This window comes from Podarcis bocagei (assembly GCF_964188305.1).
Source record: "Podarcis bocagei genome assembly, chromosome: 5".
NCBI lineage: Eukaryota > Metazoa > Chordata > Lepidosauria > Squamata > Lacertidae > Podarcis > Podarcis bocagei.
In genome coordinates, this window is record NC_138129.1 from 31,212,367 (window position 1) to 31,237,502 (window position 25,136).

Here is a 25,136-nt window from a genome sequence, read left to right on the forward strand (position 1 = left end):
ACTGCGAGAGGGTTTAGAAGATGCTTAAACACTGAGCTATCAACATCAACTTATCTGATCGGTGACAGAGGCTTCACTGCTACAAACCGCAGTGACACACACACACACCCCTTTTACATAACACTATCAAAGAAAACACTGACCTAGCTAAATGTGTGTTGTTGCTTTTCAAAGCTGTCCCCTATCTTAAGAAATTCTACTCTTTGTGAAAGATACCATTCAACACCCTATCACCTAGTAAGACTACCATCTGCTTTTTTCAGGATTTGTTCTTAGGTTATTGCCACCGGAACTGTATTTTTTCCAGTAGAAAGGGAAGCAGAAACAGTCAGCGCTGCTACCTTAAATAACAGACCATTCTGCCATACGTTCTTGCCTCTATAATAATTGATTCTGCTTTAGTTTGTCCTGCAATGCTTCCCCAATCCCACCTCATTATTGCTCTCCAGAGGGACTATAGTGAAACCAATGGAACAAAAATAAATCAGAACATTTGTGGTATAAAAAGCTACAGGATTTCAGCAGGAAGATGTGGTATATGCACAGAATGGAAATGAAGCAGCGTGACTGCCCCCAAACGTTTGCATGTGCAAACAATATTGAAAGAAGGAACACGTGTGATCGTATCAATTCCATCTTGAGAACAAATCATGAATGCTCAATAAAAAGGATGTCTGGAGGGGCCCTTATATACAGTATATGAAAATGTCCATGACCTACTTAGATGATTTCATAGGAAATCATTGTAAGCACCACTTGTATTCCGGGCATGTTTATGAAGAGGTTCCTTGCTACGTTGCTATACCAGCATCCCAACCTCTAGCAGGAAGAGGCCATGCCTCCATAATGGAACACATGGATCCTACAGTTTCACTTATGGTGGTTGGTGACTCATTTCCATTAGTATGATTCTGTTTCTAGGTAAAGGAAAACTGCCTCTTTCGTGGATATTGTAATTTGAATTTTTAAAACCAATGTTCCTGTTCTAACCCACTTTGCTAAAGTACCACACCTTTATTAAGAAGGTGCATCTAGAACAGAAATCTCCTTTGAAAAACATCCTCCCATCCAAAGCCACTACAAACCAAATGACAAATTCAAGACACTCTGATCCAACTACCAGGTGCCATGGTACAGTGGTACCTCGGGTTACATAAGCTTCAGGTTACAGACTCCGCTAACCCAGAAATAGTACCTTGGGTTAAGAACTTTGCTTCAGGATGAGAACAGAAATCAGGCGGTGGCTGCGCGGTGGCAACAGGAGGCCCCATTAGCTAAAGTGGTGCTTCAGGTTAAGAACAGTTTCAGGTTAAGAACGGACCTCCGGAACAAATTAAGTACTTAACCCGAGGTACCACTGTACTAGATATGCTGGGGGGGAAGGGCACTCTGGCCCCATGCATCAGCCAAAATAATGGAGCCCCCAATTGCTATTCAAGCAAAAACCGCCAGCAACGAAGGGTCAGCCTAGACTGAGCTAGACATTAATGACAACATAAAGCTCACTACTTTATTCTGGCCTTGAAAAACTGGTGTCCCTTCTCTCCCTTCTTCCACATGCCTTCCCCTTATCTGTCTTACCTGTGTAGTTGGTATTCCTAATGGAAGGGCTAGTTTCTTGCTTTGTTTTTAATTGACGTGAGCTGCTTTGGGAGATACCTCTCTTAAAATGAAGGATCAAAATACAATGTAATACATAAAGAAGGCAAGATAAACATTTGGGGAGCAGCAAACATCAAGATGGGGGGGCATTTAACCCTTTCAAGTCTCTAAAGCAGACAACAGACTAGATCCATTTTGCCCAAAATTGTAAAGAGTCCTTCCCACATACATCGGTCAGCTTGTGTTTTCCAGGTATCCTGTGAATTAATTATTTCCATACAGCTAAAAGTAGCATCACTGTAAATGGATGAGATATTGTAAACATGGCTTTGTCACCTCCCCAGCCTGAGTAAATGCTTATTTTCAACAACACGCTTATCTACTTCAGCTGCTCGCCATCTGTTTCAGTCTCCACAAAGCTAATATTTTTCACATTGGGAACCAGAAAAGGTGGTGGTAGGGAGATTATCTCTCTTGTTTTATAATTAACAGAACTATTTCAATTTGAGGTCATCCTGCCTGAACCCCTTCTCTGCCTGACGAGTTTTTTGTTTTTTGTTTTTTTTTAATGTGCAAACCTATTCGTCTTTGCCCACATGCACTAAGGTCCTCAACTGACAGTGGAAATAATACATGCAAGCATTCACAACAGACAAGCCAACGTGGAGAGGGTTCCCCAACAACAGAACTGCCCTAGCCTGGTTAAGAGGAGAATGATATGATATAGCCATAGTCAAGGGCTGCCACATGGAGGCTGGAACATACTTATTTTCTCCTGCTCTAGAGGGTAGGACCTGAAGCAATGGATTCAAGTTACAAGAAAGGAGAGTCCAATTAAACATCAGGAAGAACTTTCTGACAGTAAGAGCTGTGTGACAGTGAAACAGACTCCCACAAGAGGTGGTGGACTCTCCTTCCTTGGAGGTTTTTAAGCAGAGGTTAGGAGGTCACCTGTCATATGTGATCTAGCTGAGATTCCTGCATTGCAGGGGGCTGGACTAGATGACCCTTGGGGTCCCTTCCAACACCACAATTCTATGATTCTATATACTCTTGACTAGTTCTGCCCTTGGGGAACTCCATTCTTCTGCAACTCTGGTGGGGGAAAGAGCAGCACTGGTGTATGCTTTATCAGAAAGTGGAAGCCACTGAGTCACATCTGGGTTATTAACATGGGGGGGGGGGGAATGGGACACTTGTGAAGCATTTTGGAAACAGCTCCCTTCTCTGAAACAAGCATTCATGTTGAAACAAAAAGATCATGTCGAAAAGACACACTCCCATTTCCTTGAATGCTTTGCCTGGGTGTACAAAACACTCAAGATGTAAATGACACCAACATTTAGATAAATGGAAGTTAAGAGTACTGATGAAAACCTGTCCTTTGGAGTTTTGATTCTGCAGAATGCAGTGGGAGTGGAAGGGATTTAACACCTCTTCTGAGCTCTCAGCAGCTTGTAGGATTGAACCCCCGAAACATGGGCCAGATACTAGATAATTCAAAAATAAATACATGCTTCTCCCACACACAGCTGTTTCATTTTATCTTCAATTTAGCAGCAAAAATAAGCACAAAGTTTGATATAACAGCGTATTTTACCATTCAAAGCCAGTTTGAAAAAGCATTTAATGCAGGGGAAATTGAATACAAAGCTTTTTCTTGCTGCAAATGGATAGCTATTGTTTGAAGGTGATCCAAGCATAGCACTGCATCCATCATTAAAGTACACTGAAAATTCACAGTCTGAACATTATGATGAGTTGACTTCTATCACAATTACGATGCATTGTCAGCTTCTGCCTGTTTTTCCTGCGAAGAGCATGGTGCAATGTCTGAGTGGCCAGCCCAAGTGGCATTGCAGTCTCACAACAATGAGCCCAAGCACAGCAAAGCCTGTCATTAAGCAACTTCTGCAGTTCAAACTGTAGTTCACTGTGAATTCAGTTTAGTGAGTCTCTCTGCAAAAGTAGAATGGATCCACATGGAAGGAATCTATGCTTCTTTTTGAGGGGGTCTAACACCAAAAGCCCCACCTGAGTTGGGGTGTTGAGAAGTGCAGGCCTTTGATGCCCCAGTAAGCCAGCTGTTCCTACTTTTAACTTCAGAAAAGGGAGAACCCTTAATCAACAAAGAGGAAGAGTGTGGGGAGTATTGAAGAAAACAGGCTCCAATGTAAAAACAAATGAAAAACTGCCTCCAAAAGCTTGGATCAAGTCCACACTGTTCTATGACTCTGCAGACTGTATTTTGACTGGGTAGGAATTCAATTTAAAAAACCAAAAAAAAACCTTCCCGGAGCAAATGGGAATCCTCCCCCCCCCAATACAAATTACAAATGTGGGGGGCTCAGTCTGGAGCAGGACCACAATGGGGTGCAAAAGATTAAAGTCCACTGCACCCCACACCTGGCCTTATTTTAAGCTAGCCATAGTTAATGTTAGCTGTAGTTCTAGGACCAAACTACACAGAATTATGTGATTATCTAAAAGCAGAAGTGGATACTTCCAAACTCTTCCAGAAAGAGGAAAGTAGGGAGGGGCTGTGCAAGCCTATGGTTCACTGTAGTTCACTCCTGGCTCCTGCACAATGCACTAAACCACCGTTTAGTGTGAACACAGGCAGTGTTTATAAAGTGCTTTTCCAGTGTGCATAAATTCCTTGACATATATTATCTCATTAACTCTTATAAACAACCCAGCATTATCCATATTAAGTGTAGTTGCAAGAGATGAGTAGAGGAAACAGTGGCTTGCCTAAAAAGCCACAATGAACTCAGTCAAGGTGAGATATAACAGGGATTTCTTGCTCACCGCTAAGTTCCAAAGAAGGGCACCTCTCTAGTATAATTAGACTTGATAGTATGACTTGAATATGCCTCCTGGAAAACACACAAAACAAATCCACGCCTAGTGCAGGAAAGAGTTTTGCAGCCAATCAAACTGTCCAGTTCCCCAGTTCTAATCATGTTTACTCAGAAGTATGAGCTGGAATACTTGGGACTATAGCTTTAACTTGTTAACATTACATACACAAACTTTTCCAGAAGTCTGCTTACTATTTCAAGAGGTCTATTAATATTCATCCTCTGGGCTACGAAAGTGTTAAGTGAAGTTAAAACTGACAAGAACAAAACATGCAGCAGTGTTAAGTTTCATGCAAAAAAGGAAGCTGGAAGGGTGTGTGTGTTCAAGGGTAGCCTTTTGCTTCAGTACTCTAAATGTTCCCGTTACAATTTAAACTATTTCACTGCAACAATGAAGCCTAGAACGAAGTTTCCAGATGTGAACATCTGTTTCTCATTTTCTTCAGCCAAGAAAACATGAGGAAGATTAACGACTCCAAGCCCAGCAGTACCCAGACATAACAAGTAAAACCTAAGAATACTCTGGAGCGATAGTTGCTCACAAACCCTCAAAAGGTGAATTCTGCCAAGTCCCTCAAGCACAGAAGTGGCACACACACACACACACACACACGGAATCCAGGTACACCTAACATGAAATTCAGTGCAACAGAATGCAAAGATCACAGTTTCTATTGTAGAACTATGTTTATGACTGAAGGAGAAAGGTGGTTAATATTAAGGGACACTACCCTGCCACACAAAAATCTAAAATTTGGTACACCTGTAGCCCAAAACTTCATGATTACAAGAAACAAATGAAAGGCAGACATCTATGCATCTTTCCCCCTAAAACACTCTGCGTGGGAGGGGGACATGAGCAGAGCTCCAAAATAGTAAAGATGCTTTCATACTAGCTAGAAAGCTAAGATCTGGTGCACATACAGTCCCACAATCCTAGGAAATGCCTGTGAATCAGTTCTTTTACAACCAACAATTAAAGCTAAAGGACATGATGCTTACGTACCTCATAATTTAGCTTACTGCTCCTGCACTGAATAAGCCAAGCCATATACAGGAAGAGTTCACTGGTCCCTTCACATACTTGAATCAGAATTGGGGGAATTTCCAGTAACAATGATATATATATTTCCAGAATGCAAGTTTGGTTTGTCCATATGCTTTATACCTCATTGTGCAACAGCGAGATTAGGACAAGAATACTCAGGAGTGCCTGCTCCAACACTGTGAAGCTCCTTGTGCACATTGGTTTTCCTTGGAGCTATGAGCAAGGAAGCAGGCTGCATGGCGAGAGAGGAAGTGGAAATGGCTTAAGGCCCAATATCAAGCTGACCAAACAGCAGTTAAGAGTGTTTAACCGTGTCATGTCATATGGTGATGAAGGTAGTGAAAAAGCCTCCATCGTGCCATGCCTAACAGAGCTCTTTCATGCAGTAAAAAAAAATTGCTAGCACCAACTGTGATAAGTTTGCTGGGCAAATGGGGGACAAAATTGTTCACCTTCAATTAACCCAAAGTGTGCTCACCAATGATTCCTCAGGCCTTGGTCACCCTGATGAATGACTCTTTCCAGGGAACACGCAACCCTGTTGTTCCTGCTGAATCTCTCAGCTTTTGACACCATTGACCATGGTCTTCTCCTCAACAATCTCTTGTGAATAGGGAGCTGTAAGTATTGTTCTATGGTGACTCTATTCCCACATTCACGCCAGGTTTCAGAGGGTAGCATTTGGGGACTCTGTGTTTATCCCCTGACAACTTAGGCGCAGTGTTGTAGATGCAAAGTGTTGTAAGGCACCATTTTAAACCCAGTGTTGTTTAACTTCTATATGAAGCCTTTGGGAGAAGTCATCAGAAGGTTTAGGGCTCTATTTCACCATTAAATCTGAGTAAAGAGAGGATATGCACAAGCTGAAACAGGACACACTGGTGGACTGGATGTGGGTCATCAGACTGAAGCTTGCTAAGATAAAGACACTGCAGGTGAATGATCCCCAGGTTCAAGAACTGAGGACTTTGCCTATTCTCAGTGGGGCTGCAGTCCCTCTGAAGGAATAGGTATGCAATTTAGGAGGGATATGGTTACCATCTTTGAACAGTACATGAGCCTTTGTGTAAAAGAGTGCCTGCCTATCATGAGCTTAAACTGGTGTGACATTTGACTGTGACATTTCCTGGACAAACATAGCCTGGTCACTGTGGTTTATGCACTGGTAATTTCATATTTAGACTACTGCAATGTGCCCTATGTGGGACTTCCCTTGCAGCTAGTATAGAGGCTACAACTGATGCAGAATGCAGTAGCCTGGGTGGTGAAGAGGGGGTGGCCTTAGTGGGCACGTATCACACCAATGCTAAGGAATCTGCACTGGCTCCCTCTTACCCACAAATCCAGTTTAAATGCATTGTTACTTAAATACAAAGCTCTAAATAAGTCTGGACCAGGTTGTCTGAAAGATTTCCCTTCCATTGCCCAGTAATGGTATTAAGATAAACAAATGGGACATGATTAGTATTAATTTAAACCAATGTGTGGGAGGACTTGTGTGCCTATGATTTTGAAGAAATTGCCAACTATTCGGTTTACGACCTCCGCAAAACCAGAAGTAGTGTTCCGGTTTGCGAACTTTACCTCGGTCTACAAACGGAAGCCAAATGGTGGAAGGGCACCGGCGGTGGAAGGCCTCATTAGGGAAAGTGTGCCTCGGTTTAAGAACAGATTTGGTTTAAGAACGGACTTCAGGTACCGATTAAGTTCATAAACTGAGGTACCACTGTAGTGGCAACTGTTCATGTGATCCAAAATTATTAAGAATGCAGATTCTATCAAATGCTAACTTTTTTAAAAAAACTATTACACCTATAAAATTTACCTGAAGATTACAGTAAAATTGAATAAAGAACCCTTTGTATATATTTAATGCTGAACTCTAGACACATGGATGATTTACTTGCATATTTAATGTTGGACACATATTGGTCTTGATGACAATTCCATGCAAAAAACAAGCCACGTCTTTTTGTACTCTCTATATATTTATAGGCAGCTTTCACATTGGCATTTTAAAGTGTTTTCTCCCTCAAATCTCAGAATGTGAGTCTCAAAAAGGGGGGGGGATAGATCAAGGTGAATGTCAAATTTGATTTTGGATGATGTCCAGTTTTCCCTTCTCAATTTCTTAACTACCATGGTTCTATAATCAGGCTCCCGTCCCACAACCAACCAATTAATTTCAGCTTACATTGCAGATTGTAGGATATAACCAAATGCACAGGGAAACAAAAGTGCACATTATCCTATACCATGTTTTGAGAGGATAAAACTGGGAGGGGAAGACTGAGCTCCCTGGAGGAAGAATGGGACAAACATTTAATAAAATAGTTCCTAATCAGTGACGTTTGTATATTGCCTCACAGTACCATGATGGCATTATTATTTACATTTTGCAGATGAGGAAGTGGAAAGAGCTGAGAAACAGTGATCTTCCCAAATTTAATGACTTTGAGACTAAGCCAAAATTTGAAAAACAGGCTTTCCTGCCTAGTGACCAAAACACTGGCTTACTTGCTTCTCTCATCCCAACTCTCGAGTGCCCTTGAGAATTGCCTGCCATCTCCAGGCGGATCTGACCAAGCAGAAGAGAAAGGGCCAGAAAAGAGGAGAGCTAAAGTGTTTAAACTCAGCTACAAATGAATGTAAGTTGTAGTGTCAGGTTGCAAGATCATGGGAGGGGGTTCAGAACTATTTCTCCATCTGTATGCTGAGTTTAATAAAGCTCTTCACTCACATGTATGTTACAAGCATGCCCAAGAGGCTTAATTAAAACACATTTATAAAGCACTTTATAACATTTTCCCAGATATGTAGGTGGTCCTCCCCTAGGCAAGGTCATGTCTCTAGCCACAGACAGACACCCCGATCCAGAAATCTTTTCCATGTGCGGAAGCACTGATGCTGAGAAAGCTCTCACCACAGCCTCTCTATTTCCTACACACACACACACACACACACACCCCAAAAGAGCCTGCTAAAGATTGCACACATAGATTGGCTCCCTCCACTGAAATAAATATGAAGCACTATGATTACAAGAGATCTATCTGAAACTGCATAGATCTCTGGGATTAGACACAGTGTACACTGTCAAAATCTAAAACTCCCAATGACACCACATCGCTTAGGCAGCCAGGATCCATTTAGGTTTTCACAATATGGCATTAATATCCTGAATTTCAATCACAGCCAACTGGGAACCAGATGTAAAACAAGGATAAGTACTTGTTGAGAATCTGGGCAAACAAGGGAAGCGATAATGAATCAAAAGGGTCAAATTTAATTTGCACATTCTAGTAGAGTTTGCAGGGCAGTAGTTGAAGAAGGAGCAAAAAGGGTTTTCTTGTGTGTGTGTTTCTTTGTGGCTGATTAGCTGTTTTCCCTGTGTAAAGGTCAGAGGGGGCAGGGTTTCTGTTGAGGCAGGGGATTAGCTGTGGGAGGAGCTTATCAGAGTTTGCAGGGCAGTAGTTGAAGAAGGAGCAAAAAGGGTTTTCTTGTGTGTGTGTGTGTGTTTCATTGTGGCTGATTAGCTGTTTTCCCTGTGTAAAGGTCAGAGGGGGCAGGGTTTCTGTTGAGGCAGGGGATTAGCTGTGGGAGGAGCTTATCAGAGTTTGCAGGGCAGTAGTTGAAGAAGGAGCAAAAAGGGTTTTATTGTGTGTGTGTGTGTGTGTTTCTTTGTGGCTGATTAGCTGTTTTCCCTGTGTAAAGGTCAGAGGGGGCAGGGTTTCTGTTGAGGCAGGGGATTAGCTGTGGGAGGAGCTTATCAGAGTTTGCAGGGCAGTAGTTGAAGAAGGAACAAAAAGGGTTTTCTTGTGTGTGTGTGTGTTTCTTTGTGGCTGATTAGCTGTTTTCCCTGTGTAAAGGTCAGAGGGGGCAGGGTTTCTGTTGAGGCAGGGGATTAGCTGTGGGAGGAGCTTATCAGAGTTTGCAGGGCAGTAGTTGAAGAAGGAGCAAAAAGGGCTTTCTTGTGTGTGTGTGTGTGTGTGTGTTTCTTTGTGGCTGATTAGCTGTTTTCCCTGTGTAAAGGTCAGAGGGGCAGCATTTATACCCATCTTTTAGATTTAGGGGAGCTAGTCTCAAACGTTTGTTGGGGGAGACCTAGGTTTTTTTTTTTGTGGGGGAAGTTATTTGTCCTGTCTTCAAGCTTTTTATGATGGAGGATCTCTGTAGCCACCCCCAACGACACGATCTCAAGATGGAAGGGGAGGGAACAGCTGCAGTCGCCTGCGATTCCTGCGAAATGTTTGCCATCTTGCCAAAGGTTGCAGGCAGCTTTACCTGCAGCAATTGCATGTTGATTGCCCTCTTAAAAGACAAAGTCCAGCAACTGGAGGAACGTGTAGCTACGCTCCAAAGAATTAGAGAGCTGGAGCTCTTCTTGGAAGCAACAGAGCACACCGTCCCCACCAAGGAGGAGACAGGGGACTCCCCTGAGAAGGAGGATAGTTCACCAACACAGGAGCCGGATATATGGAGAAACGTGACTCAAAGAAGTAGGAGGCCCAGGGTTCACTCTGATTGTTTAGAAATACACAATCGCTTTGAGGTCCTCTCCCCTAGCATGGAAGACGAAGAGCAGACTCCATTTGAGGATCTCTCCCTCATTACAGTCGATCAGGTATATGAAGACGAGCAGCAAAGTCAGTCCTCAGGGAATGTGCAGGCGACCTTGGAACGGACAGCTCACGGAAGAACCCCGACCAAACCCAAGAGGAGGCGTGTAGTGGTAATAGGGGATTCCCTACTGAGGGGAACAGAAGCAGTGATCTGTGGGCCTGACAAGATGTCTCGGGAAGTGTGCTGTCTCCCCGGGGCTAAGAACCAAGATGTAACTGAACGACTGCAAGGAATCATAAAACCCACTGACAAATACCCCTTCCTCTTGGTTCATGTGGGAACCAATGACACTGCAAGCAATAGCCTCCAGAAGATCAAAAGAGACTACGAGGCTCTCGGCAGGAAATTGAAGCAACTAAATGCACAAATTGTCATCTCGTCTGTCCTCCCAGTTGAACGACGTGGCCCAGGGAGAGAGGGGAAAATAGTGGAAGTGAACAGCTGGCTTCGCAAATGGTGTAAACAGGAACGGTTTGGATTCTTAGATCACGGACTGCAGTTTCTTGAAGATGGACTTCTGGCAAGTGATGGGCTGCACCTCACAACGGTTGGGAGAAATGTTTTTGCCAAAAATCTCGGAAACCTCATCAGTCGGGCTTTAAACTGACTAATGTGGGGGAGGGAGACAGTGCTCCTGAAGGTATGAGTCTATCAATTAATGAAGATGATCATCCAAATGTCATAGACCAAATGGAGCAAACAGCACGCGGACCTAGTGGTGGGAGGAAAAAATCCTTAAATAAGAGACACAGGGGAATGATTAATGGACTTCAATGTCTGTACACTAATGCGCAAAGCATGGGAAATAAACAAGATGAGCTTGAGCTCTTGGTACAGCAAGCTAAATATGACATAATAGGCATCACTGAAACCTGGTGGGATAAGTCCCACGATTGGAATGTAATAATGGGGGGATACAATCTATTTCAGAGAAACAGACCAGACAAGAAAGGAGGAGGAGTGGCGTTATATGTCAGGGATGTGTATACCTGTGAAGAGATCCAAGATTTAGAACCTCAAAGCCAAAGTGAGAGCATTTGGGTCAAAATTAAGGGAGAGAAGAATAACAGAGACCTCATTGTGGGAATTTACTATAGATCCCCAAGCCAAACGGAGGACATAGATGATGCCTTCCTGGAACAGATGGCCAAGCATGCAAAAGGAAGGGAGATAGTAGTAATGGGGGACTTCAATTACCCGGATATTTGTTGGACGTCAAACTCAGCCAAGAGCATAAGGTCAAACAGATTCCTCACTGGCCTTGCAGACAACTTCATTGTCCAGAAAGTGGGAGAAGCAACAAGAGGAACAGCCATTTTAGATCTGGACCTAACCAATGCTGATGACCTAGTTAGTGGGGTAGATGTGGAAGGATCATTAGGCGCGAGTGATCATGCTCTTCTGAAGTTTACTATACAGCGGAAAGGAGCAGCCAAGCATACTAGGACTCAATTTCTTGACTTTAAGAAAGCCGACTTCATAAAACTTAGGGAAGTGCTGGGTGAGATCCCATGGACAGCAATACTAAAAGGAAAGGGAGTTCATGATGGCTGGGAGTTTGTTAAGAGGGAGATAGTAAAAGCACAACGTCAGGCAATACCAATGAGACGGAAACATGGAAGGTGCCTACAGAAGCCAGGGTGGCTATCTAAAGAACTTTTAACTGAATTAAGATTAAAAAATGATGTGTACAAAAAATGGAAAAGGGGGGAAACCACCAAAGAGGAATTCAAACAAATAGCCAGCACGTGTAGACACAAAGTCAGAAAAGCTAAAGCACAGAATGAACTCAGGCTTGCTAGAGAGGTTAAAAGCAACAAAAAAGGCTTTTATGGGTATGTCCGTAGCAAAAGGAAGAACAAAGAAACAGTTGGGTCACTCAGAGGAGAAGATGGTGAAATGCAAACAGGGGACACAGAAAGGGCTGAACTCCTCAATTCCTTCTTTGCCTCAGTCTTCTCCGATAAAGAAAACAATGCCCGACCTGAAGAATTTGGAGCAAATGATTCAGCAAAGGAAACACAGCCCAGAATAACTAAGGAGATAGTACAAGAATATTTGGCTAGTTTAGATGTATTCAAGTCTCCAGGGCCAGATGAACTGCATCCAAGAGTATTAAAAGAACTGGCAGATGTGATCTCAGAACCACTGGCAGTCATCTTTGAGAATTCCTGGAGAACAGGCGAAGTCCCGGCAGACTGGAGGAGGGCAAATGTTGTCCCTATTTTCAAAAAGGGGAAAAGAGAGGACCCAAATAATTACCGCCCAGTCAGTCTGACATCAATACCAGGGAAGATTCTGGAGCAGATCATTAAGCAAACAGTCTGTGTGCACCTAGAAAGGAATGCTGTGATCACCAATAGTCAGCATGGATTTCTGAAAAATAAGTCATGTCAGACTAACCTGATCTCGTTTTTTGACAGAATTACAAGCCTGGTAGATGAAGGGAACGCAGTGGATGTAGCCTACCTTGATTTCAGCAAGGCATTTGACAAGGTGCCCCATGATATTCTTGTAAAGAAGCTGGTAAAATGCGGTCTTGACTATGCTACCACTCAGTGGATTTGTAACTGGCTGACTGACCGAACCCAAAGGGTGCTCATCAATGGTTCCTCTTCATCCTGGAGAAGAGTGACTAGTGGGGTGCCACAGGGTTCTGTCTTGGGCCCGGTCTTATTCAACATCTTTATCAATGACTTGGATGATGGACTCAAGGGCATCCTGATCAAATTTGCAGATGACACCAAACTGGGAGGGGTGGCTAACACCCCAGAGGACAGGATCACACTTCAAAACGACCTTGACAGATTAGAGAACTGGGCAAAAACAAACAAGATGAATTTTAACAGGGAGAAATGTAAAGTATTGCACTTGGGCAAAAAAAATGAGAGGCACAAATACAAGATGGGTGACACTTGGCTTGAGAGCAGTACATGTGAAAAGGATCTAGGAGTCTTGGTTGACCACAAACTTGACATGAGCCAACAGTGTGACGCGGCAGCTAAAAAAGCCAATGCAATTCTGGGCTGCATCAATAGGAGTATAGCATCTAGATCAAGGGAAGTAATAGTGCCACTGTATTCTGCTCTGGTCAGACCACACCTGGAGTACTGTGTCCAGTTCTGGGCACCACAATTCAAGAAGGACACTGACAAACTGGAACGTGTCCAGAGGAGGGCAACCAAAATGGTCAAAGGTCTGGAAACGATGCCTTATGAGGAACGGCTAAGGGAGCTGGGCATGTTTAGCCTGGAGAAGAGGAGGTTAAGGGGTGATATGATAGCCATGTTCAAATATATAAAAGGATGTCACATAGAGGAGGGAGAAAGGTTGTTTTCTGCTGCTCCAGAGAAGCGGACACGGAGCAATGGATCCAAACTACAAGAAAGAAGATTCCACCTAAACATTAGGAAGAACTTCCTGACAGTAAGAGCTGTTCGACAGTGGAATTTGCTGCCAAGGAGTGTGGTGGAGTCTCCTACTTTGGAGGTCTTTAAGCAGAGGCTTGACAACCATATGTCAGGAGTGCTCTGATGGTGTTTCCTGCTTGGCAGGGGGTTGGACTCGATGGCCCTTGTGGTCTCTTCCAACTCTATGATTCTATGATTCTATGATTCTAGTAATACTGAAAACATTGGGTCGTTTCCAATTCTAATCCTACTCAGAGTAGATTCATTGGAGCTAATGGGCATTACTAACTTAGATTAATTAATTTAAATGGGTCTACTTTGAGTAGGATTAGCATTGGTTACAGCCCATTTAACAAATTTAGACGATGCCTTATACATGTAGAAGTGGAACCAAGGTGCACATTCTCACTATTCTCAATTCACAAAACACCACCTTGAATATACTGAATTAAAATTGCCTGAGAAATCCCAAAATGAAAAGGAAGGATTTTGTATTTCCCCCCACTTAGCTCCTTATTTCTTAATCTTGCCAATTATTCCAATCATATTTTCAAAGGTGTATTTCCAAGCATGACTGTTAACAGATGAACACAGATTCTTTGGTATTCTATGAAACCCACAAGAATAGTTTTTATTTATTAAATGATTATCAGTCTGCTATTGATCAATACCAATTCCAGTGCAGAGTACAACATAAAATTATAAACAACCCAATCAATAAAAATATTCATATCCTTAAAGACATCAATGAACCGAGGTAACTAATAGTTATTTAACACAGCTGAGAAAGCTAAAAATAGTCATTCATACAAAGACGTAAAATGTGCTAAGTAAAGCAGATATGCCTTAACCTGGCACTGGAACAACAAGGACGTCACTACCAGACATGCATGTAAAAGGAAGGCATTCCATAAACAGGGTGCCAGCCACCACAAAGAAGGCTTTAGCCTCCAAACTTAGCCAAGGCCACTACCTCTCAAGCTTGACAAAACCATGCTTTCTATTTAACTCAGTCATCTGCCCCTTCTCACCCTAGATCAATTCCTCTAAAAAAAAGGATGGTCAGAAGTGAAAATGGAATCTACAGGTAGATCTTTGGGTGATTTGCAGTAGCTTGCCCTAAAGAACCTGTATTCAAAGTTGAGAAACACTATATGGAAAAGTAAACTGAAACTAACAAAAATTGTTTATTTAGGTTCTCAGGCTTCCTCAAGACTACAGAAAGCTAGCAAAATTAACAGGCAATAAAATAATATTTCATAATGGCTAGCTTGCTGGGGACCGAGGGAGGGTGGGGAACAGCAGAACACGGGCAACCCACACAAAAGTTTTAAGACAAGACAGACACAGGATGACGGAAACTTCAGTGAAGCCAGGAGAAAAGATGCTACCATTTGGTGCAATTGCAGTAGTTATGAAATAAAAGCAATTAGACACCAAATCTGGATGTTCTCCAACAGAAAATGACCTCTCCAAGTTCAAAAATGTTGGGGACAAGGTCCTCATTTAGTAGCTAGAAGAGGTATTTACCCAATTAACTATAATCTAATAACTAGGAGACTCATGAAAGAAGTCATTGCAGAGGATCTCTCAATATAGCATTGAAGTCCTCAAGTTCAGAAAGTCTGTGTGACTCATATTCAATATGGCAAGTCTCATCCCAGTCTCACCCTCGCTTTAGAATTTAAAAAAAAAGACTGAGACGGAAAGAGAACACTATAGATACTATTCAGAAAATGAGGGTAATAGCACATAGATCAGGATTTGCCAAACTTCTGAATTCTTTGACCCCTCAATGAGCTTATAAAGTTGTCATCGATCCCAACCCAGATTCTTAGGGTTGTAAATGAAAAAAATCAATAAATATCAATATATAATCAGCACTTATTGATCAGCAGTCATCATTACTAGGAATGATAAAATGTAAAAAAAAAAGTAAAACAATAAAGCAATATGGTCTGATAATACTGTTGTATTGTGGGATCCCCTTATTAAGTACAGAAATTGCTCACTGGCAAAAGAGGTATGCGCTCTGAACATGCTCGTGTCCCTTATTCTGAGCCTCATGGTTCCTAATTAAATGCTTTGCACTGTATCTTGTAAACTTCATTTCTACTACCTTTTTTACCCCCGTTCAGCCTCTAGGCAACAGCTTTTCCAACTTTTCATGTTGATGACACACTTTTTAGACATGCATCCCTTCACAACACAGTAATTCAGATTTACTAGCAAAACAGAGGTTAAACTAACGTCCTTCCAGGAGGAATACAGGTAGCGTTCGCGCAACACACCTACACACTAACGTGTGGTGACACACAGTTGGGAAAGCTCTGGTCTATTCACCCCATACACAATCCCATTGACTCAAGGGGGTCGATAACACCATTTTGTGAAACGCTGGTCTAGGTGCTATTTATTCTTTGAAGATTCAAGCTGGTATGAAAAGCTGAGAAGTAGCACATGCCCACAGAGAACGTATTCTTTTTAAAAAATGGAGAGAGAAAAAGCACAACACAGCTTTTAAATGTACAACTATTTAGAAAGTCAGGTTTAATTAACCAGAGAACACACAGTCAAGAAAATTACAGGCAAAGGTATTGACCTGGGATGAGAAAAAAGTTGCACTACAAGGTCAACTTTCCTTGATGAGAACCAGCAGAGAGTCACTAAACATCAAGGAAAAGTCGTGCTCTTTGAAAATCCCAGATGTGAAGCAAAGTGCTGCAAGCAAGTCTGCCTCCAAAATGCAGGCTGGTCCACCAGGGGAGCTTCTTCACCAAAAGTTATTTTTGGTGGTGGCCTCATGCAGCAAGCAACAAGCAAAACGTTGGAAGGTATATAAAAAAGAATATGCTTATGGAAAACGCTCTAGTGAAATGGAGGCAAAATGGAACCGCTGAGAAACAAGAGGGATATATCAGCATGCTTGGACAGAGGGGGAAAGAAGAAGGCATTCCCCCATCAAAAAGGCCCAAACAGCCCAATGGAGGAAAGTGGTGGAGGTTCCTAAGCAGAGAGTGGATGGCCATCTTTCGGGGATGCTTTAGCTGCAATTCCTGCATTGCATGGTGTTGGACTAGATGATCCTTGGGGTCGCTTCTAATTCTACAATTCTGTGGCAGCATTCTCAGTTGCCATGGACGAACAAGTGTCATTTGGGGGGGGGGATGCTAGGGAGATAGAGGTTCAAGAGGAGCATGCTTTGCTGACAGCCATTGCTGACCCCCAGTAGGGGCATTACCATTAGGGTTTTTTTTTAGTTAGCGGTTTTTAGTTTGGAGAAAAGGCAAGTAAGAGGTGAAATGACAGAAATATGTAAGATTATGCATGGCCTGGAGAAAGTGGGTGGAACAAGTACAGCTGGAATGCAGATCTGCATTGTGCTGAAGTGGCTACTTAAGTGTCACCATCAGACACTACATTAATGTGGAAAAAATTGCCTTGGGTCAGGCAGCGTTTGGCCAGAGGGTCCAATTAATTTTATTAATTAATTTCATTAATTATTACATTAATTTTATTATCTAATTTTACGGATTGCAGTCCAGGCCCGCCCCCTAGTTGGGATTAGCTGTTGCATGTCCCAATCTGATAGTGTTTTCACCACAAGCCCAAATAGTATGATAGGTACCTACCTGAAACTTGGTTTCCAATGTGGTGTGCCCTACTTAATTGTCTGCAATATAAGCTTTTCAGCTTTGCCTTCATGGCAATACAGTAGCACCTCAGTTTAAGAACAGTCCTGTTTAAGAACGATTCGGTTTACAAACTCCGCAAAACTGGAAATTGTGTCCCAATTTGAGAACTTTACCTCGGTCTAAGAACGGAATCCGAACGGTGGAAGGGCACTGGCGGCGGGAGGTCTCATTAGGGAAAGCGTGCCTCTGTTTAAGAACGGTTTCGGTTTAAGAACGGACTTCCGAAACGGATTAAGTTTGTAAACCGAGGTGCCACTGTATTAGCATCACTTCTTCTATAATACTGGGAACCAGGTTTGTGCTGTTCCTGTTGTTGAATAACTACTTGAAGGTTTCAGTGTTGCTGCTGTGCTTTAAGATATTCCCAGCATTATGACTTGAAACCATAAGCTCAAAGTCACATAGTCTACAATGCCCACTGGAGAAATCAGAGACCCCAGGTGGAAGCTATTTTGAGAACACTTTCCCCTGTTACAAGATCACTAGCAATTGCAGAGGTTGATGGTAGGCAACTTTGGATGCTACAAATAAAGTGCATAACAGAATGAACAAGTGACTTGCACTTCCTGTGTACAGTGGTACCTCAGGTTAAGTACTTAATTCGTTCCGGAGGTCCATTCTTAACCTGAAACTGTTCTTAACCTGAAGCACTTTAGCTAATGGGGACTCCTGCTGCTGCCGCACCACCGGAGCACAATTTCTGTTCTTATCCTGAAGCAAAGTTCTTAACCTGAAGCACTATTTCTGGGTTAGCGGAGTCTGTAACCTGAAGCGTATGTAACCTGAAGTGTATGTAGCCCGAGGTACCACTGTAATATAAAAGTCAGAAAATTCTCATGTCTCCTATGCAGTAAGATGCAAGAGTTCCAGCTCACTTACACCTTACATAAGCGCCACCAAAACAAAAACACAAAACTAGAGCGTCTTCTTTCTATGCTTGTTTCTAATGTCCTAATCCACTGTGTGCTATCTCCAAAATGAAACAAGTTCTACTCTTCTACAGCCCACATTAGCTAAATGATTATGTCAGCAGCTGGAAGGAAACAACTTTCCTGATCACTACCAGCTGGGAGGTTTGTCCCATTAATTTGTAAACACAGCAGGAAAAATCAATTCTGTCCCACCCACCCACACATTCAACAACAGAAGCCAGAACATTGAATTTTTTTCTCACCAAGATATGAATGCAATGAAGCTACTTCTCGTTTTGACAGGGAAGTGACCGGAGGGTGGGGGGAGAGAACTCTGAAGTGACTGTAAGTTTAACACCCAGAAGAAACAAAAATTAGAGCTTAAAGGGTCTCAATGTTTTTCTAAAACACGTTACAAAATTGGACAAGCGGAGTCCTGAGGTTTGGGGCCTCTATACGCTATCCAGAGGAGTTTCTCTCCAAGAAAGAGAAAAATCAAAACATCTGCTAGACATTGGTGGAAAACCAAAGTACAGTATTAATTGTCCACACCCCTGAAAGTTAGAGACAGGAATTAGCAGTATTTCATGGGCTGGCTAAACAGAGGAATTAAGGATTACCGAAAGTTGCAAGCCCATCTGCAAGAATAGAATGCCTACAATTTAGCTCACAGCCGGATTAACCACCAGGCAAAACTATTATATTAATATAATGTTGCTATGTGTTCAAAACACAAAGCTACCTAGTTTTTCTAAGTGGCCACTATGCTTTATAATATGCACTTAAGCACAGTACACAGGAAGTAGGTTGCTAAGTGCTACAGTGCGCGATAAAATTGAGGATCTGTATGTGTGATTTAAGATGCTCATTTTGAAGAATTAGCCTTGAACATAATGGCTCCCATTTACATGAGCCTAATCAGCTTCCTTCTTCCACCTGCTCTGCATGCAAAATACTCGTGTGTTTAAACCTCTCAGTAATTGATGTCCATTTTCTCCACAGGATCTCAAGGTACAGTTTGAATGCAAGACAGACAGATGCACCCCTCACACACCCTCTGTCTGCATCGAAGAACCAAACCCCAAACAAAGCAATAGCTAAAGCCAACCTTTCCAAGAATATCCTGCGTTACAACAATACTGAGCAAACTATTTCTCTTTGAAACTCCTAAAACATATGTGACACAACAAAATTGTTACAGAAATTGTAAGTTCTGTTTTGGCAAAGGGTACATATTTTACTTCCTTCAAGAAAAGAATATCCACCTCTTACTAATCCACGAAACTGTTAGCTGGTCATGTGAGGGATAGTGCATATTATCAGTGATATGAGTGGTTTCAGTCTTCTTCCTGCATGAAGACAATGGCTGTGATCAAAATGATTATACCTTTGCTTAATAAGCAGAGATATAAATGAACTTGGTGGCTACACCGTCTGCAGCTTTGCTACACTTGTTGCAGGAGTTTGCAGAGAAACCAGGTATTGTTTCCCATTTCATCTGAACACAGAAACTACAGATTCCCCCCCCTCCTTTTAAAAACTTGCCTCCTATGTTGTGATTGCACAGTGCTGACACACACACACAATTGAGGGGTGGGAAGAAACTTAAGATGTCAAGCTGCATAATATCTAGTGGACCAGCTATCCAGAAAAACAAGTTGGCTAGGAACCAAACAAAATGATTTCACGATCACTAGCAAATCCTGATACCACATCATTTCCTTGTTCAAATTATAGGATGCCTCTAGCTCTTTCTAAACAAAACAGAAATCCTCTTATTTATTTTTTTGTTTAACCGTGCATTTTAGCTAGGCTCCACTTTGCAAAACAGAAACATATCTAAGGGTGGGGGGCACACACAACACTTTTGATTAAATGTTAATAACTTATCTTAAGAGGAGCTCAGGCAAACCTACAGGGTTCTCCTTCAAGATCTCAGCTGAAACTCATCAGTCATTTGTTTCAATGGTGCTTGTGCTGGCAAACATCCAAGTAAATTGTGCCTTTAGATGAAGGTGGAATTTGATACGGGGAAGAATACAAATTTTCTTTCAGGCTCCACAGACTTATTTTTAGCAAACTAACAAGCCGTATGTAAACGTTACCACTTTCCTCTTGAGGCAGCACTTCCCTCATGTCATTTATAGGAGTGGTTCAACTGGACAAAAAAGTTCACTGGCTAAATACTTTCCATTGATGATCATCTAACCGCTGGCAGGGTCCTTCCAGCTAGTGAAAAATCCTCACACATTTGGCTATTTCAGAGCACTCCCTCGCTAGCCAACGCTTATTGCGCATTTGGGAAGCATTGAAGGAAGAGGGGAGGAGAGGAGAGGGTGTAATTAGCTTCACTTGTAAAATGTTTGCCGTAGTTGTAATGCTGACTGATGGGAAGCCTATGGGGGGAGCCTAATAGATTTCAGGACATTGTTCCTTGCAGATAATAAAGTGTGTGTGTTTCAGGGTGGAGAAATTGGTAAGTGGATACTACTTCCCACCACAAGCCCATATGGATGTAATCAAGCGCAAGGGTGGCAGCTGGGGCCAATAACAGTCACCTGCAGTTGAGGGACATGAGGGGCTTGGGGATCGGTTTTTAATGCTAATTTCCCCTCCAAAACAATGAGCTAGAAAGAGCAAAGTAACAGACGAGATGGGATGAATAGAGACCGGCTGGAACAATAGCTGCACCTGGTGTTAGGAGCAGAGGAACAGAGCTGGCACGCGTCAACAGCACAGGGCACATCTGTTACCCTCACAAAGTAGCCCATCCCCCTCCTTCTCCACCAGCCTGCGAAAGCCATATGAGGCCTTTAAATATTCACAGCTTGCCGTACAAGCAACAAGTTTGAGTTCTTTCAAAGGCTCCAGTGGTCCCTTCTCTGTCTAGCCTACCAGAGTGCGCCGAATGACAGAAGGCGATCGCAATTCACCTCACAGAACAGGGCAAAGAGACCCGTTGAAAAAGCAGGAGAAAGTCAAATTAAGTTAAATGGAAAGCCCAAAAGTCTGTGAATCAAGTTGCTTCCATGGTATACAGGGTGCGTGGGGTTTTTTTCAGGATCTCACAGGTTTTGTCTCTCCACCCCACCCCACACAAATCTGTGCCATTAGCCAAGCAACAGAGTGACATAGCAGAACTCTGCCCAATATGTGCCATTTCTAAAAGACTCGCTTCATATTTGGGAAGACAATCACCTACTGAGCTATCGTTAACTTGCAAAGGGACTTGGCAGCGCAACTGGACTGAACGTGTTAAGCTTCATGCTGCAAATATGCCACTCGGAGCACGAGCCTTTAGTGAGGAAATGTACACAGCAAGGGAAAGTCCACAAAAGGTCCCTTCAGAAACTTCTTTCCTGGTAGGTCTATGCTACAGTCAGGAGGCTATGAGATCTTGGGAGCATACTATTGTTAAAAGCAGAAGTGGGAATGTTTCAAGATTCAGCTCAGAAACCCACACCCATAGCCTATATTTAAATCCACTTCATCTCAGAATAGCAGAAAACTTATTCTGTGGACAGACCATCAAAGCTTTATCCAATTCCCTCTCATACAGTACAGAGATTCGAGAGGGCGAAGTCACTGCCACATCTAGCCCTTGAGAAACATGAAATATGTTAATATTTAACTTGTGGTAAAGTTAAAATATTTGGAGTGACTGAGAAAAAACTTGTTCCTAGCAGTTCCTTTTATCTTGTTGCCTTTTATTCAACTTCTAGGGTGCCTGAATCAGTACAGTTGGCTAAGTCATTTTTTCCTATTTAGTCTCAAAAGTAGTTTCTGAATGGATCATACCTTCCATTGCTGAAAGAGTGAAAAATGTAGCTGCCCAGAATGGCCCAGAAAGGTGATCCAGTCAAAAGAAACCACCTTCCTTATCCAAGGACAGCCTTCCCCACCCTGATGCTCTCTAGAAGTTTTGAACCACAACCCACATCTGGGTTGTTGTAGGCCAAACATCTAGAGGGTACCAAATTAGTGAAGGCGGGTGGCGCTGTGGGTAAAACCTCAGCGCTTAGGACCTGCCGATCACATGGTCGGCGGTTCGAATTCCCGCGGCGGGGTGCGCTCCCGCCGTTCGGTCCCAGCGCCTGCCAACCTAGCAGTTCGAAAGCACCTCCGGGTGCAAGTAGATAAATAGGGACCACTTACCAGCGGGAAGGTAAACGGCGTTCCGTGTGCTGCGCTGGCTCGCCAGATGCAGCTTGTCACGCTGGCCACATGACCCGGAAGTGTCTGCGGATAGTGCTGGCTCCCGGCCTATAGAGTGAGATGAGCGCACAACCCTAGAGTCTGGGAAGACTGGCCCGTACGGGCAGGGGTACCTTTACCTTTACCATATACAAATTGAAATTTAGCATGAAGCAATGTATTTCAATCAGCATATCTTAGACGCTGCCATTGCCCTCCACCAAAATTACACCTGGATTTATTTATTTTAACATTAAAATTTCAGATCCGGGGAGGGCACTCTTTAAGCTTGACTTCAGGTACAGAAGTACCCCAAACTGGCACAGCCCCTTTCTAATGAACACAACCAGAAGCTATACCACCTTATAAAACAAATAGTGTTAATATTTCTGTAGGATGTGCTTAATATGATTGCACTTGCAAGAAATGAATTAGCATTGGATTCAAATTATTGAGTACCAACATCAACATTTTAAGGCAACTGGGGTAGTATTCAACTACTCAGAGTAGACCCATTGAAGTTAATGAGCATGACTAACTTAGGTTCATTATTTTCAATGGGTCTACTCTGCATAGGATCTAGCTGAATACCACCCTAAGTCATCAGGAAGTTGGAAACTTTACAATTACTGGGCTGTGTAATTTCAAAATTTTGTTTGACAGCTTTAACTGTATCCATTCAGAATTCAACCAATTTCTCCATATTTAACCTCTCATCCCCATCCCCACCCCGCAAGCAGGTGGCAAAATATCTGCAAACCAACAGACATGGCACTTCTTGCATTTACAGCAGATTCACACCAATGCAAACTTGAAATAGGCTACAAACAACTTGAAAATGAATAGGAACAAAATTCAACTTTGAGTCTTTTGATATTCAACTGTGCAGAGCTAATAGCATACAATAATATGGTGTTTATGATCAGTGGACTTTGGGTTACTAATGATATCTGTCAAACAATTAGATCTGCAGAGGGAAAGGGGGCATGAGAACAACAAAAGCCACATTGGTAAGTTCTTTACAATGAGAAGTATTCATGCTGCAGCCTTTACAGTAAAGAAAATACTCAGGTCTCTTTGTTGAACTGCATTCTCTCAATTGAGCAACAGTTCTTGGCTTACTTTAATCGAGGGATGGGGAACACTTTTCAGCTTGTAGAACACACTTCCTTCTGCACAACCTTCTGGGGGTGGTATGCCACTGGTTAGCGGGGTCAGAGGCAAAAGTGCGGAGAGAAATGAATGTGAATGTTATGCGAGTTTTGATACACCCTCACGCATCCAAGCAACCATGAAGTCTTATCAGAGTTCATAGATACATTCCCGCCATGCAAAAACACCAAGAAGGGTAAAAGCTGGGCCAATGAGAGATGTGGCCTAGAGAGACCAGAAGGACCACATCTCTCTTCTTATGTTATTCAAAACAGAGTTTGAGGTCTTTCTTCTCTGAAGTCTAGCCTTTCAAGTTACGGAAATTCTTCTCAAAGCTACTGAGAAGCTCTCTGTCAATAGCTTGAGTGTCTGGAATTCTAAAAGTAGCTTTATGCTTTTAGCGTAAGAATGAGACCCCCAGTCCTATGGTCAAAAACTTACTGAAGGACCTCACCTCAAGTATTCATATCTGAAGATACTGATAAATATCTATGGGTAGACCAACATGCTTCAGTCAAATGGCTTTCTACAGGGACTTTCTAGTAAATGACATTCATCCAACCCCTAACTCTCATTGTATCTCCTAAAGATGACACACTTATCAAACTCCTGGTGCTAGATTAGGAATAGTACACCACACACAGAGACACTCACAATAAACTACTGCTGGTTTCTCTATATAGCCTCACACTTCCAAGGAGCTCATTAGCAACACTGACCACTGCATGAGCCTTTGAGGAAATCAAGCTAGAGACACAAGACATTTTATGTCATGAAGCAACACCCACTATGTTTTTTGTATGTGCATTACTGATGAGGAAAAAAGCAACACTGCCTACTTCTGTAAAATATTTCATAGCAGCACACTAACATAAATTGAAAGAAAGGACCAAAAATGAGGTGGGAGCAAAGGGTAAGCTCACAGTTGCAGTCATTGCTTTCAGCTCTGAATAACCACAACTAAGCAGAAGAGAAAGCTTGCTCAAGTCCCTATGTTTTCAGGTTTAGGAAAGCAAATGTTGTTTGGGATGCGAGCATAGGCATTGTTATAATGCAGTATGTCAGACTGGGGGATTTGGCTGTTAGCAGTGAACACATGCATAGTACTATTTATCACTTTGCTAAAAAGGGAAGCCCCACCATTTTGCATGAACCAAACAAAAGCAAGTGGGAATTAGGGAATAAACCTGCCTTGGTCTAGGTGTCCCAAAGGACGAATGCACATCTTTAAACCTTTCCAGTCTGATCTCTTAAGTAACTGGGTGAAGCATTTAATGGAAACACAGAAAAATAAAAACGATAGTGGGTCAAGAGTTTGAATCCTGTACACAAAAAACAAAACAATAATTTGGGGCAAACAATGATTTGGCACTTCCTGGGTGCGCAAAACAGAATCCAAGGTCCTGTAGCAACCCATTACACACAAATATACCTTGACAATGAAGACTTTTATAATGAGTGCACACTGCTGCACCATAAACTGCACCAAAGAGTTAAACACCGGCAGCATTAACTGCTGCTTTTTCCAGGAGAGGGAGATTGAAGTGTACGCACTGACAGGAATGCAAACAGAACAATATGCATTTTTTAAAAAAAAGCATTAAAAATTATTTGAAATGAAAACTGGAATTCACTGC

General features: G+C 42.5%; 1 protein-coding gene across 4 annotated transcripts in view; it reads right to left on the minus strand.

The window, feature by feature from the left end:
- Positions 1–25,136, minus strand: part of CBFA2T2 (CBFA2/RUNX1 partner transcriptional co-repressor 2) — a 79,595-nt gene that overhangs the window by 30,200 nt on the left and 24,259 nt on the right. The gene's annotated exons all lie outside the window — the stretch shown is intronic.